This window comes from Propithecus coquereli, unplaced genomic scaffold, assembly GCF_000956105.1.
Source record: "Propithecus coquereli isolate 6110/MARCELLA unplaced genomic scaffold, Pcoq_1.0 Scaffold342, whole genome shotgun sequence".
NCBI lineage: Eukaryota > Metazoa > Chordata > Mammalia > Primates > Indriidae > Propithecus > Propithecus coquereli.
In genome coordinates, this window is record NW_012149086.1 from 1,638,468 (window position 1) to 1,655,009 (window position 16,542).

A 16,542-nucleotide genomic window follows, 5' to 3' on the forward strand; every position below is an offset into this window, starting at 1 on the left:
AGTACAGATTTCTTAAATTGAAAAGTCTGTTGAGCAATGAATCTATTTCTAGGCCACTTTTTCAAATTAAAGAGATATATATTAATGATTGTAATTTGCTATGAAATATTTTATTTTATTTCTGAATTTAATCATCATAGAAAGAAAAATTTCAAAAATATTTATACCTTCTGACACATTGAAAATTTGAAGTCATTTAAGAATGTAGTCATTTCTTCTTTATTATTTCATATGCTTTTAAAATTATATTGATTCATTATGTTCAAATGTGTTCTAAGCTTCCAAAAGTATTCATTCAAAAAAATGTTTAGCTTTTTAAGGCAAGCAAAAATCAGACATCTTCAAAAAACTGCAATGACTACAATAGAGATGAGTTTGGTATTTGTCCTTTCATGTCCAGCATTCATTTTCCCTTTTTAGAGTAACGACACTTCAATTTCCTTTTTGGGAGGCCATATCTTTCTTCTCTTTCACACAGCATCTTTCCTCACCACTAATACTTCTAACATCATTTGATACACCAAACTTCTACGAGGCAAAAAAAGTAGAGATGCCTACACTATGGCTTGGAATTGCTGCAGAACACTTTTTTGCTCTAGACCTGACTCAAATCTAGCAGCTTTTTCTTTTTTGCTTTTTTTTTTTTAATTCAGGGTATTGTGAGGGTACAAACCTTATGGTTACACTTTATGTCTTTGCCTCACCCAAGTGTGAGTTAAAGGCATGCCCTTCCCCCGCTACAGTGCTCCCCGTGTCCTTTAGTTGTGGATTTACCCCCCATCCCCCTAATCCCTGGAGAGTATTTCTGCCATGTGATCACCCCAGTGTTGATCAGTTAGTACCAATTTGATGGAAAGTACAAGTGGAGCCCATTCTTCTGCTCTTGTGGTGCCTCACTTTGGATAATGGGCTTAAGTTTAATCCAGGAAAGTATAAGAGGTTCTAGATCACTGTCGTTTCTTATGATTGAGTAATATTCCATTGTAAACATATACCAAATTTTAATAATCCACTCATGGATTGACGGGCACTTGGGTTGTTTCCACATCCTTGCAATAGTGAATTGTGCTGCCATAAACATTAGGGTGCAGATGTCCTTATCGTAGAATGTTTTGTGCTCTTTTGGGTAGATGCCTAATAGTGCTATTGCTGGATCGAACGGTATTTCTATTTTTAGCTCTCTGAGGTATCTCCAAATTCTTTTCCACAGAGGTTGCACTAATATGCAGTCCCACCAGCAGTGTAAGAGTGTTCCTGTCTCTCCACATCCTCGCCAGCATTTGATGTTTTGGGATCTTTTGATAGAGGCCAATCTCACTGGGGTTAGGTGATATCTGATTGTGGTTTTGATTTGCATTTCTCTAATGATTAAATCTAGCAGCTTTTTGTGTCACCTAGTATATGGGCCAAAGAAGTGTCCCTGGGTATACAATATGTTTCCTACAGATCCTGAAATTCACCAGGCTTTGCACTTACTTCTTCATAATAAGGACCCCACAAGGTAATGATTCTTCTTTTATTTTGAAGGCTATGTCCTGGCATCTGGATCCATAAATATCATTTAGATATGGCAGTCCCCTGAATCTTCTTCAGATTTATATCCCATCCCCTAAAGTGTACCTGTCTTACCAATGTCTCCACTGTGATAGTCACCTCTTGATCATCTTGCCTGATCAACATAATATTATTCATGTAATAAATTAATGTGATGTTCTATGGGATATTCAGACAGGCCAGATCTCTTCAGAATATATTATAATAGAGAACAGTACAGTTAACATAACCCTGAGGCAAAAGTGTTAATGAATTCATTTGTCTGTTCCACATGAATTCAAACTGTTACTGATCTTTTTTTCTGATTAAGACAGAAAGAACACATTTTCCAAATCAGTAGTCACATAGCATGTACCTGAGGCCATATTAATCTGCTCTAACAATGATGCCATGTCTAGCACAGCAGCTGCAATTGAGGCTACTACTTGTTGAAGTCTGTAGTGGTCTACAACTATCCTCTTGGATCCATCCAGTTTCTACAGCAGCCAGGCTGCTCAATTAAACAGAAATACAACAGGGACCACCATCCTTGTAGCATTTATTAATAGATCATTGGAGTAGCACTACTTTCTAAGCATCCCTTCCAGATGCATCAGTGATTTTGATGTACTCTCTGGGCCAGGGAGGAGAGATCGTTTCAGAAGGTTTCGTTTGGTTTTCTCCACTCTTACAGCGCTTACTTCAAAAATGTTCTAAGCTCAAACTATCAAAATATGGATGAATTCCATAAAATGAAAAATATCATTACCAACAAATTAATTGCAGCACTGTACATTGTGGTTTTTTGTCAAATACTCTAAGGATGATGATGTTTCCTTTGTCAAAATAAACATTTATTATGTATATAATTTGAAAAACAGCCTACACACACACACACACACACAAACCCACACACATACTTAATTATAGGAAGGTTCCTGAACTGGAGAATAAACCCATCATGACACTTAGTATGACATCAAATTTACACATTTACTTATTCATATAACTTTAAATCACACATTTAGGAATATGGGGGTAAGCTCTTATGTATATTGTTCAAATGTTTCATCTTAAGAAAAATCACACCTTATTTTAGTTATGATTTTTCTCTCATTTGATCACTCCAGAACACTTGGGATAATCTCATGAAGCCTAGAGGCATTCAATGAGTAGTTTTTAATGGTAAGCACGATTTGAGACAGTTCAATGCCTGGTCTATGCTATCCACCCAAACACTTTAATATATATGGCTTAACAATATTGCAAGCCTGATTTCATTTTAATGGTGCATTAGCTGGGTGAGCATGATTTATTGTGACAGAGTGTAAATTCAACTATTGAATCTTTAACAATAAATAACTAACAGAGTTGTAATAGAGAACAATAAAGCATTATGTTGATAGAGGCAGAATTGAAATGATGACAAAATACAGCAATCTACTATCAGATAACATAATTAAGTTTAGCTGTGCGGTGCCTGAATTCTATTATTTTAAGGTGATTGGGTGTGTGAGTGTGTAAGCTAAAAACAATTATTCTCCACTGGACAACAGTGTTTTGGTTTCTTATAAAAGAGTAACTATACAAATTTTGTTTAAAAGCGTCAGACTTATGTATCATGCTTTAGCACTAAAACCAAGAGTCATTTGGCAGAGACTCCAGTGACCTGAGAATGGAAACTCTGATGATGGACTGCGAAGCACTGGAGGGGCCTGCCAGGAGGCAGTCCTAGAAAGCCGGCTTTTGCTTCACCTAAACTTGCACTGGACACATAGGAATTCATTTGGTTTGTTTCATACTAGCTGTTTTGTTATGGGCTTGATAGACTGACACACAGCCAGAATTTGCAGAATAGTCCATTGTCACCAAAGACCTGGAGGCTATAACTGCCATGAGAGTGAGTCAAGTCTCCCTCTGGGATTGTTTACCATCCTCTGCTTTCGGTAAGCTTCTGTTTCCTCTCTGTTAAAGAAATTTACATCCTATAACTTTGTGGCATTTTTTCACACCATTCTGAGAGGTTTGGCACAACATTTAACCTGTATTAATTTTTAGTTTCTTCTTCTAGAAAATAGAGATAAGGCCCTTGTGCGGAAAACATGAGATAGTGAATTGGAGTCTTTGCCCATAGTTCCTGGCACATGGAAGTAGCACAACACATGTAAATCTCCAGTGTCACTGCTTCTTCAGATAAGCAACCAGAACAATAGAGGCATAGTTATAACTTTTGGGATGTCAGCTCAGTTTAAGGGAACCTCTTTTCTCAATGAAGTATTGCCCCAATCCCTGTATCTAGTCATGTGAGTGGCTGAAACCATGGTAACAGTACACAATGTCATTCTCTGTACTATTGATTGGACCGGTGTTGGACACCGGGCCTGAGCTGAGTTAATCAGATTCTCTCTCCTGGGAATGTTAAATTGCCATGCAGTTATGCTCTGTGAATGCTGGAATAGAGGGACTCATAAATCTTAGACAGAGAAGAAGCCTTCTTTTGCAAAAAGTCACAGAGAAAAAAAAGATGTTTAGTGTACTAAGACTGATGTAGATAGAAAAGTAGAAAGAATGGAATGGAAGAGGGTCACCTACATGCCTATAACTTCTCTAATTCCTGGCTCTGGTCTTCCCTTCTGTGCTGGCTTCCTTTGAATTTTAGGAGAAACTGCAGTATCCACCTTGTAAACACACATTGTTCCTTAAGTTAACTGAAGTCATCCCCTATAACGTACATTCAAAAGAAATTTGGGAGCTTTCAGGTAAAGGAGGGCACCCGTTCTTGTTTCCCTCATTTCCTCTTATCCCAAGGGCGCTTTATCATGTTGCACTTTCCCTTCCCCGAGGGGCAGTCTTCCCTGAGAGTTAGACCTCTGGGAACCCTGTAGCTCCCCTGGGTCCAATTGGCCCTTTGTGGTAGTCACAGTCTGAGGGGTGCTGGGGAATGTTTGTGGGGCATCCAGGGAGGCAGAGACAGAAGAGCTGAAACTCCCTGGACAGGACAGAGGCCCACCCTGGGTGTACAAGCAGTATGGCACTCACGGCTTCAGCTCAGGTTTGGGGAGAGGGCAAGTGACCCCGTGTGGGCTCCTGAGGGTAGAAGAGCTCTCTGACAGTCAGGGAGCCCCCAGTCTGTTGCAGGGGTGAGGGGAGTGAAAACAAACACCTCCACCTACCCTTTCCAGGGGACTCCAAGTTCCTCAGGAATTGATCTCTGCCAAACTCTTGCCTCCTTCTTATTCTGCACCCCAACTTCTTCCCGTGGGTACACTGGTAGGGTTCTGGAACTCTTCCCTCAGTATTCCACTTGGGCCAGGCTTATTCACCTGTAACTTTGGTTCTTCTTTCTGAGAACTGATGACTGATGTCTCTGGTCAGCCATCTTGAGAAAAAAGGTTATATTTCTATATAAGTAAACAACAACCTTTAATACAATTTTTCTGCAGAGAAAATTGATACATTTTGAGACCAAAATAAAGTCTTTTTCTTGAAATCTAAATAAAAAGTAAATTAGAATTGCTTCAAAAAAATGTCAGCATTCTTGTTATTCTAGAGCAAGAGAAATATAACTTAATACAATTACCTAATAGAAAAAAATATACAATGGTTTAAATTAAATGATCTGTAACATACAACATATCGGCACTGTTATTTTCTTTTCCTTTAGAAACAAAGAACCATGTCACAGCTGCTTAGTCACATTAACGGCTAAATTATTTCTTCAAGTTCTAATACATTTTTCCAAATTGCACTCAATTTCATAATCCCCTATCTTGGTATAGTTACTGGCGTTTTCAATGGTAGTTAACACATGACAGAAGAGGGAAACAAAAACTAAAAATAACGTAGTTAAAGAAAGAAAGAAAGAAGGCTTGGAAAATATTACCAAAAATAATGCAGTGAAAGAAATACTGAAATAGAGTTTCAAAAGAAAATTAAATTCAGTGTAGCAAAGAAAATCATGATTATTTGTGAAAATATGTGCAGAAGATAACTTCCACTGAGTTAAAAACCATGGTTCGCGTGCGGCAAGACTGCTGGATCTTGCCTCTGTGTCATGGTAGGTTAGTATTCAAAGTGAAAATGCTGCAAAACACAGTTGGAGATTAAATAATTCTCTTAAATAATCATAGATCTTGTTTAAGAGACTCAGCCCATCTTAGAAGACTCTATGAAAAATAATGACAACCACTGAGAACACTGAAGCTCTGTTCTAGAAAGTAACAGAGCAAATCTCGGAGGAAATTGGATATCCTCCACAGGAAAGGATTCATGAAAAAATTACTTGACAATAATTCATGCTTCATTATTTCTGGTATCATGTGGTAATGAAGGCTCCAAAAAATAGATATATTATAGTTTGCTTTTATCTGACACATAAAAACAAAACCCACATTATTTGTTTTCCATTCTGATGTATACTGCCCTGACATGTTTAATTCTTCCTCTTTACCTTCATAAGCAGGATAGTAAGCAAAATAATATTTGTTATAATTTACAAATATTATCAGCCATATTGATTTTACATTGCTATGCTTTTCAAGTTCCTAATCTCGTTTATATGTCTGGCCTCCCTCCTAGATTTAATATTGCCAACTGCCATACTTTTTGTATATAATACTCCTCCTGCTACTTAAAGTTTCTTTACTCTAATTTGATGTTTCTAATAACGGTTGGGGAGTCAGGGAAACAAACTACTGTAACTAGAATGTTGGGTAGGATATGAGTATAGGTACCCACTTTCAGCATTCTGGAGGTTTTCTAGAGGTAAGTGCATGCAAACAAGTAAATGAACTTTATTTTTACTGCTCAGAGAAAATTTTTAAGTTGAATTTCCCTATCACTGCTTGATTAGAACAGTTTACCAAAAAAAAATCACTAGAGGTACGATGTACTCATATAGCAAATAACTGACCAAAATTTAAAAAAGAAAGTCACACAAAACATTTGAATTTGGGAAATATATTACTGGGAATTGGAAACCGTGTATAGTTCCTATCTGTGAACTTTCTTAAAGACCACCTTCCACATCATAATAATGCATGTAATGCACATGACCTCATTAAATTTTTAAGACAATCGGTGCTCGTGTAGTTCTTCAAAAAGAAGAAAATAGTCTCTTTGTGGCTTCGTTTATATCAAAACCGTGCTCACTCTTCTTCATCTATTAGGTAGAGAATTTTCCTCAAGGAACTCTGGAAATGGTGCCAAATTAAGTCAGTCTGTGACCGTCAATGTTAATTCTACCAAATCAGGAAAGGGTTGGGGAATGCACCTAACCCCAGACCCCTGGGACCTGTGCAGTTTCAAGACTTCGAGATAGATAAGTCACATTCTCTGTACTTCGGTTTCCTCTCTCATCTCACTGCCTGCTTTCCACAGAGCACTACTACTCTGGTCTATTTTATTCTTCATTCCTGAGAAGTCAGGTATGTCACTCTTGTTAAAAATAAAGTACAAGATTATTCAGTAAGTCGTTGTTGTAAAAAGCACTTCCAAGAATCTGGTGCATTAGAACCCCTTTCTAATGCCTGTGGCAAACGTCTTACTGTAGCAGTTATTCTGATCTGAATAGATGAAGGCAGCACTTTTGCTATTTTGGTAGATGTACAAGGATGAATTTAACTCACATATTCTAGCTTCAGTGAAGCACATCTTCCCATAAAGGCAGATCTGCTTGAATGTTGCCAAAGTCTGCAGGACTCCAAATCCCAAAATGCCAAAATACTTGTGAAATATATAACATAATATTATATATATAGGAATTAAAGAAGAAAAATAATTCATTTTCAATTTCACAAAGACATTTACAAAGGTGTCTTCAATTATGTGGCCTTACATACATACAGCAAAAAATTTTCATCTAAGACCAAACATCCTCCTCTATCAGTTACACAATAGCTATTGCATATTGGTTACATTATATGAAACATAATAGTCCAAAGTTCCTTGCAGGAGTGAGATGGTAAGAGTGAATAATGAGGTCTTGGATCATTTCAATGGTTATTATATCCTTATGTGCACAAACTTTCGCACATTACATCCCAAATCCCAGATGACAGTTTTCCAAACATAACTCATATATAAACAGGTCTAGCCTCACAGCCAAATGACTCTAGACACCTTGATCCAATGTGTACCTCTACTCAAAATTTTCTTAAAGGAAGCTACGTAGAAGTGTCCGACAATGTTTCACAAATAAAACATCCTGAAAATACTGATTAGATATCATTCCCTCTCCCTAAATTGAAGTTGCTAAGACAAACACCTCTTACCTTTGTATCTACTCTTCAACACTCTCTACTGAATTTGTTAACCATCAGACTGACTTTTATTTCTTCCTTCATTATCTGCTGTCTTACAGAAGCATGTCTAGAATTTCTATCTCTGCCTACCAGCCATGTAATATAATGTTGGAATGAACATTTGCAGAAGAAAGGAAGGGGAGGCCTCTACTTTCACTTTAACAGTTTCTCTTAATATTCATGGAACAGTTGCTGAATAGAATTCTTCACTTTGTCATACCAGATAGAGACAAAGATTTTTGTTAAGTGACCTTTCTCGTGTTTCTCAGATTACATCATATATATAACATTCTTCGTTCATTCATAATATATTTACAGAGCTTCTTTAATGTGCATACCTCCACATTAGGCACTAGAGAAGATGGATATGAAAAAGTGAAAGATATCATGTGTGGTCTGCATCCCTCAGAAACATACTGCTGAACTGAAGAGGCAATGACAACAGTCTTGGGTAAGAGTAACTGAGACTGGCAGTTCAGAGTATGAACATGACATAAAATCTAGGAATTACCTACTACTATAGTTTACACTTAGAAAGTTTTCTCCTTGGCTAGCACCATAATGCCCTAAACTGTGTAATTTATTATTATGCATTGAATTTCATCTCCAAATGTAGAATGAAGAACAGTCCACTATGCATGGCAAGTAATACAAGGTCATGCTTTTGCTACCTTAGGAAAGATCGGGGAGCAAGGGCGGGTACGAGTGTGGGAGGGTGCGGGTGGGTAAGGATCACTGGGGCGTGCCCGCCCTGCCCTGGCCCCCAGCGTCCACCCAGTTGGCCCGGCCTAGCCAAGATCAAGGCCATCCTTATCTTCAACAACCACGGGAAGCCACGACTTTCTGAAGTTCTACCAGCCCCACAGTGAAGATACACAACAGCAAGTCATCAGGGAGACTTTCCATTTGGTATCTAAAAGAGACGAAAATGTTTTTAATTTCCTAGAAGGAGGATTATTAATTGGAGGATCTGACAACAAACTGATTTATAGACATTATGCAAAGTTATATTTTGTCTTCTGTGTGGATTCCTCAGAAAGTGAACTTGGCATTTTACATCTAATTCAAGTATTCGTGGAAACATTAGACAAAAGTTTTGAAAATGTCTGTGAACTGGATTTGATTTTCCACATAGACAAGGTTCACAATATTCTTGCAGAAATGGTGATGGGAGGAATGGTATCGGAGACCAACATAAATGAGATTGTTACGCAAATTGATGCGCAAAATAAACTGGAGAATCTGAGGTTGGCTTAGTTCCAGCCTGTGCTGTATCAGCTGTAAAGAATATGAATCTTCCTGAGATCCCAAGAAATATTAACATTGGTGACATCAGTATAAAAGTGCCAAACCTGCTCTCTTTTAAATAAAAAATTAAAAAGGCCACTCCCAGGTAAAATGCAGGAGGAAAAATCAACTAAGTTTACCATGCAGTTCTTTAACAAAAATAGAGGAGGAGAGTCTTAACTTTTGCTCTTGGATTTAAGTCAAGGTACTGTATAGAAATTGTGTAAAATCAGTATGGAAGTTCAGCGTTGCTTTTCTTGCTCAGTGATTTTAAAGAAATTGAGTAGTTCCTGTGCGATTTTTTTTCTTTTCTAAACTGCATTACTATGGCCACCTAAGGCATACCTCTATGTATTGGCTACTACAGTTTTTTAAAAAGTGTTTGAGGCATTTCTTTATATACAACCCAAAATGCTGGTGTTTTTATGGATCACAATTCCTTAATTCATTCTGCTATATGTTACACAATTGTTATTTAAAAAATCAAGTATGTATTGCATGGAAACATGACCTTTTTCTCTTAGTTTAAAGAATCTCCAAGGTCACTGGACTTCTTAAAGAACCTTTCTGTTTGCCTGATATCTACTTTAGCAATAATTTTTTTTGCAACCCTCTGATTCAACAAAGTAAATAAAAGTATATTTTATCAATGTTAAAAAAAAAGAAAGAAAGATCAGGCCCCAAAACCCAGTATCTTCATAAGTGATGTTATTAGAGAGTGTGAAAAGCTGAGGGTAGAAAACCATTGTTGTCTGTATATGAATGCAAAGAGCAGTTATGTTGCTTGAATCTCCTGTGGAAGGGTTCAGTAAAAGTGTACTGCTGCTGTCAAATATGAGATATTAGAGAGAATCATAAAACATCACTGTGCAGTTATTAAAAATTATTTTAACCAATTAATGAAAAATTGGGAAAGATCATTTTTCTATAGCCTTGTGAAAAGATATGGATGCCAACAAAATAGCTGCTTAGTTGTTTTAACTGTTATTGTATTTAAAAAAGGCTCAAGGTAAATCTGTCAATATGGCAATGAGCATAACAAATAAATTGCAAATAGTCATAATGCCTTTAAATTCCTGTAGCTTTCAAAGCTATCTAACCCTCTAAGCCCCCAACAGATAACAACATACATTTTATATTTAGTTGAAACAAAATAAAAATATGTACCTATGGCTATCAGTGTTGATTGATATATCGTTGAAATAGTTCTGTTCCAGCACACTGTACTTCAGAAATATGCTTTACATATGTTGTAGGTCTGTGATATCCGTACTTATTTTATGATTTCTACTTCTAGCTCTATGAAAACTTCTCGGCCAAATCTCCACTAAATGATATACGACTGTAGTCCCTTTGCTTGAATTAAAGTCTCCAAATGTATTTTGTGTGATTTTATATCATTTTGAACTTTATAATGCAGGCTATGAATAATTCACTTTGGCTGAATAAGAGGCATCTAAAGGTGAATAAGTGAGTAACTAGAATGATGCATTTTAAATATGATCCCTGGGTACTTTAAACTCCTAAGCTGTTTTGTAAACAAAAAATAAATAAAGTATAAAAAGGGTACATTAAGGTTTGAAAGGTTGTCATCCAGGATCTCAAAAATAAGTACGGAAGCTAAAAGCAAAACAGTTAAACAGCAAACAATCAGTCCAATAGAAAATGTACCAATAATAAATGCACTCTAGCCAGGGCAACAGAGCAAGATTCTTTCTCAAAAAAAAATGTACAAATAATAAATGGAAGGTAATAAAAATGTTAAAATACACTGATGATAACATAAAAAATTAAAACAAACAATCTGCATTTCCCTTAAAAAATGTAAGGTGGATGCTGTCCTGGAAACTACACAGCCTCAAATATAAAAAAACACAAAAATTTCTTAGAGGGCATGTAAGTGCCTCTGTCACATAATTTTATCATTAAAAATACTTTGTAAAATTTAATTATGTGTTCAAAAATGTAGTTGTTTAAAAAATCTTGAGTTTCATCAAATGAAATTTTGTGTTGTCTTTTATTTTGATAGACAATTTTGAATTTATTGAGAGAAAAGCATTTTTAAATCATAAGAAAATAATTTTAATTTTTATTTTTACATTTCCCAGTATTCATGTTTTTTAGTGAAAATATGTCAAATTATTATTGAATGCAATTACATTTTTTAATCCTTTAGGTCATTTAATATAACAAATGATGTGAAAATTCAGTTATAACAACACAACTAGTAATTTTGCTGATATTAAAGGAAGAATACATATTTTATACAATAGATATACAATTTTATAAATTATGTCTTTATTTCATTACCCATCTAATCATTGCTAAACTATCCACATATGATAATTAAATTTTGATTAACTTTACTATTAATATTTTGTGACTTTTAGTCATATGAAACCCAGAGTGTAACATAAATTTTTCTGCTTTGAATATTTTTGAAGTTAAGAAAATAGTACATTTTCTTTTTTTGTTACTTTTTTTTAATTTTTTAAATTTATTTTTTAATTTCAGAATATCATGGGGGTACAAACGCTTTGGTTATATATATGTATAGTACATTTTCAACAGTATTTTTAGCCTGAATTTTAACTTTAAAATATTAGGACTTACAGAATATAGCTTTCTATTTTTACCTTTGCCCAGGGTCTTACAAATGATGGAAGTGGGCCTACAAAATGACACCATGTCTGTTTTTAGAAAATGGTAAAATTATGGCACACTTTAGAAAGAAATTGATAGTATCTTCTTGTCTGGCAATATACAATTTGTATTTAAATAAAAGTAATCCAGGTGGGGCACGGTGGCTTACACCTGTATTCCCAACACTTTGGGAGGCCAAGTTGGTAGGATTGCTTGAGGCCAGGAGTTTGAGACCAGCCTGGGCAAGAGTGAGAACCTATCTCTACAAAAAAATTTTTTTTAAAAATTATCCAGGTGTGGTGGCACATTCCTGTAGTCCCAGCAATGTGGGAGGCTGAGGTGAGAGGATTGCTCGGGTCCAGAATTTTGAGGTTACAGTGAGCTATGATCAAGCCACTGCACCTGGGCAATAAAGCGAGACCTTGACTCCAAAAAAAACAAAAGTAATCCAAAGGAAAGTTTTCAAAACAGTGAAGAAATTGGAAGGGCATATGACAAAATATTAACAATTATACTGTCAGTTTTTATTTGTGAAATTACTGCCATCCTTCATCTTCAGTATATTCCTTTATTATTTTTTGTATTTTCTAGATAGTCCACAGTAATCATACAGGATTTTATTAATATGAGATTCTAATTTAAATATGCCCTCTATTTTATTACCAAGATTCACATAACTTTAAGCATTTCCTTTTCCATGACCCCAGTGGTCTTTAATTCAGTTATTTGAATAATGCATTTCCTTAAACAAGATCGTTAAAAAAAAATCAATACTTTAAAAAGTAGTGATATAAAATGTCATATTCTCCTTCTATTTATATTAACTGATCATAAAGAGTATTTGAACAAAATAAGTGGAGAAACTTCCTTGATTTTATTTTTGTCTTTTTTTGTCCTCTCTCCTCACCTCCTCTCCTTGTCTCTCTCTTTCTTCAACTTATACTAGGATGTCTTCGACAAATTGATCACAATCCCTTTCTTGATTTTCTTAGGACAAGAAAAAAAAATCTGTCTAGCCTTGGTGACAGTAAGGGTCTCGTAAAATAAAGGTACATAGACAATAGACAAATAAAATGATGAATTTTGAATTTATGTATTTCTATGGGATTTAGAATCATATTACATATTGCAAATATATTTTCAAAGCTGTTTCTTTAACTTTACAATCAGAAAATTTAAAGTACAAGTTTCTCGGAAGCTTTCATTCTTAACCAAAGAGCTTTCAACAGTACTAAAAAACAAAAGTTCAACATTATGTTGAGTGAAATAAGTCAGGAACAGAAAGATAAATCCTGCATGTTCTCACTCATATGTGGGAGCTAAAAAAGTTGATCTTATAGAAGTAGAAAGTAAAATAGTGGTTACCAGAAGCTGGGAAGGATAAGGTGGAAGAGGATAGGGAAAGTTTGGCTAATGGATACAAAATTACAGCTAGATAGGTGGAATAAGTTCTAATGTTCTATAGCACTATAAGGTGACTATAGTTAATAATTTATTATTAATATATATTTTCAAATGGCTAGAAGAGAGGATTTTGAAAGTTCCCAACACAAAGAAATGATAAATGTTTTAGATAATGATATGATACTTGCCCTGATTTGATTACTATGTACCCCATAAATATGTACAATTATTATGTGTCAATTAAAAATAAAAAACAAGCCGGGCGCGGTGGCTCACGCCTGTAATCCTAGCTCTCCGGAAGGCCGAGGCGGGCAGACTGTTTGAGCTCAGGGGTTCGAGACCAGCCTGGGCAAGACCCCGTCTCTACTAAAAATAGAAAGAAATTAATTGAATAACTAAAAATATATAGAAAAAATTAGCCGGGCATGGTGGCGCATGCCTGTAGTCCCAGCTACTCGGTAGGCTGAGGCAGAAGGATTGCTTGAGCCCAGGAGTTTGAGGTTGCTGTGAGCTAGGATGACGCCACAGCACTCTAGCCAGGGCAACACAGTGAGACTCTGTCTCAAAAAAAAAATAAAAAATAAAAAATAAAAAAATAAAAAACATATTTTTAAAAAGTTCAACATGTATCACCAACAATGCAGAATTTAATTAAAAATTTGTCATGCTTATGTAACCATAGTACTTTCATAATCAAAAGTTTTGGTATTTTTGTCCATGCCCTTCTTGGGTTACTTCTGCACAAAATTTAAAAATAAATATTTAAAAGTAAGAAATAATAAAACTGGTTATCTAACAATGATGGCAATGATGATGCTTATAATGACAATTAGCATGGTAGCAAGGAGGAGAGAATTGAAGGTGGTGGTGGTAATAGTAGTATATGCATTTGGATAGGATGTTTGACCATTAGTAACCAGAACCCCAACTGAGGCAGATCAGCATAGAATATATGGACAATGAATTAGTGTTTAGTTGGCATAGCCTCATGGACTATTAGAGTTGCAAAGAAATGTAAAAGTTAGTCATCCTATTTCATTTTATTTATAATGTTTTATTTTTTAACATAACTAAAAAGGAATATATGTGATTATAGAAAATATGGAAAATGTTGGGAACATAAAGAAGAAAGGAAAAATTACATATAATTATATTATTTAAAATTATGATTACTATTCCAATCTAGATTTTTTCTCTCTACATGTATGAATGTTTTAAAAATAAGGGCTATGATAAATGTATGCATTTTCATCTACATATCAATCTATATGTACATCATTGTGGATATATTATTTTGAAACCTGATCTTCAATTAAATTTTTGTTGTGTACCCATTCTTTTTAAGTTTTTATTGTAGTAAGAACACTTAACATGAGATCTACCCTCTTAGCAAAATTTTAAGTACACAGTACAGTATTATTCACTGTAGACACAATGTTGTAGACAGCAGTTATTCACCTATTCTTATAACGGACATTTTTACTATTCAATATTTCAGTCATAAAGGTTAACTTGCCCCCCTATAAATTTTTGCAGCCAATGATGATGATTACTCAATAATGAGGTCTATACAATGTACATTGTGAAATTAATAGAACCTGGATACTTAAACCAGAAAAGAACAAAATAAACAACAAAAAATTATTGGTAAAAATCTCTTATAATATATAACATGTATACATATAAAAATCATTAAATACAATTTGATACTATAAAAATCATGACCTAATAAGGTTTATGTCAGAAAGGCAAAAGAAAGTTCAATATTTAAAAACCTATCATTGTGATTCACTATATTAACACATGAAGCAGAAAAGCCAAATATTCTTTTAGTAGAAGAAAAAGAAATTTTGATAACATTACCACATATGTTAATGCACTTAGTGAGCTAGAAAAATGGAAACTTCCTTAGACTGACACCATAAGGCATTTCAAAGGTCAGACAGATTCTCACTGAACACCAGGATAAGTTCAACATTGATTCTATTACTGCTACAATCAATCATTGTTCTGGATGTCTTATGCTAGATAATAAAAGATCAAACTTAAATAAAAATCTTTGTCTTTATGTGGTATATATTTGCATATAAAATTAAAGAAAATCAATGAAAAATTATTACAATGAATCAATTGGCTCAGCACACATGCTATATTCAAGATCAACTTAAAAATCAATACCATTACTTTATATCAATAATAACCAACTAGCATTTGTGATAGGAAAACAAAACACTTTACAATGCCAATTTAATTTTTAAAATCCCCAGCAATAATGTTAACCAAAAGTCTGTAACAATTTAATAGAGAAACTTACATAGCATATTTGAAGCACATAAAAGAAAGCCTAATAAATGAGAAAATATAGAGTTTTCCTGGATAAAAATTCATATTGTTCTAAAAATGTCAATTATCTCTTAATTTCTTCAAATTCTATGTATATCCAATGATAATATCAACATGCCCTTTGCCCAGACATCCATAGGACTCATTTTCCCTCATCTCTTTCAGATATTTGACTTTCTGACATTTGTCTTTCCTGACAAGTCTATTTAAAATCCCTCCAACTCTCCCTATCACTTGCTATATTATCTCTACAGTAGTTACCATAATCTGCATTTCATATATTTTATTTATTACCTCATTTTCTCTATTCAAACCTCCCCCAGCCTACCACTGGAGTATAAACTCCATGAGAGCAGGTGTTTTATCTGTTTTTTATTTGCATGTCTCCAGCACCAAGAATAGATCTGGCTGTGTCTCAACACATATTTTGAATGAATGAATGAACAGGTACCACCAGGGATATCTGGAGAGGAAGGGGAAGGACATAATAGTTGAATGCAACATTTTTTATAAATTGGTTGCTTTATTACATTCCAAAATACACAATGTGTATGAGAAGTTGTACATAGTGATTAATTTTGTGTGGTAAAAATATGAGCTTTTTGTATTTTGCTATACTTTTAAAATTTATCAAAATTAAAATATGAAAAATGACTCTCAAAAAATGAGATAAAAATCATTACCAATACAAAGGATATGTACACACTTGAGATTCTTAATTAATATCACCAGATTTTCAAAGATAGAAATAAACTAGTACTCAATAATAAGTTAACACTTTAAAGATAGTACAATAAATCTCTGATGAAATTTTCTACAGCTATTAAAAGGCATATGCTGCCATTCAGAATATCTAATGACATGATAAAATGTTCTAGATAAAATCTGAAGTGAAGAAAGTAGGTCATGAAATGGTGTACAAAGCAAGACCTTAAATTTGCTATATATGGGTTTGTGTATATATGTACTTATGTATAACACATAAACAGCAAAGAAATTGAACATTTTAACATGATTTCTCTCTAAGAAG

At 34.5% G+C, this 16,542-nt stretch overlaps 1 pseudogene; it reads left to right on the forward strand.

The window, feature by feature from the left end:
- The first annotated feature begins 8,473 nt into the window (after positions 1–8,473).
- On the forward strand, positions 8,474–9,205 carry LOC105815720 (annotated as a pseudogene).
- The last annotated feature ends 7,337 nt before the right edge of the window (positions 9,206–16,542 follow it).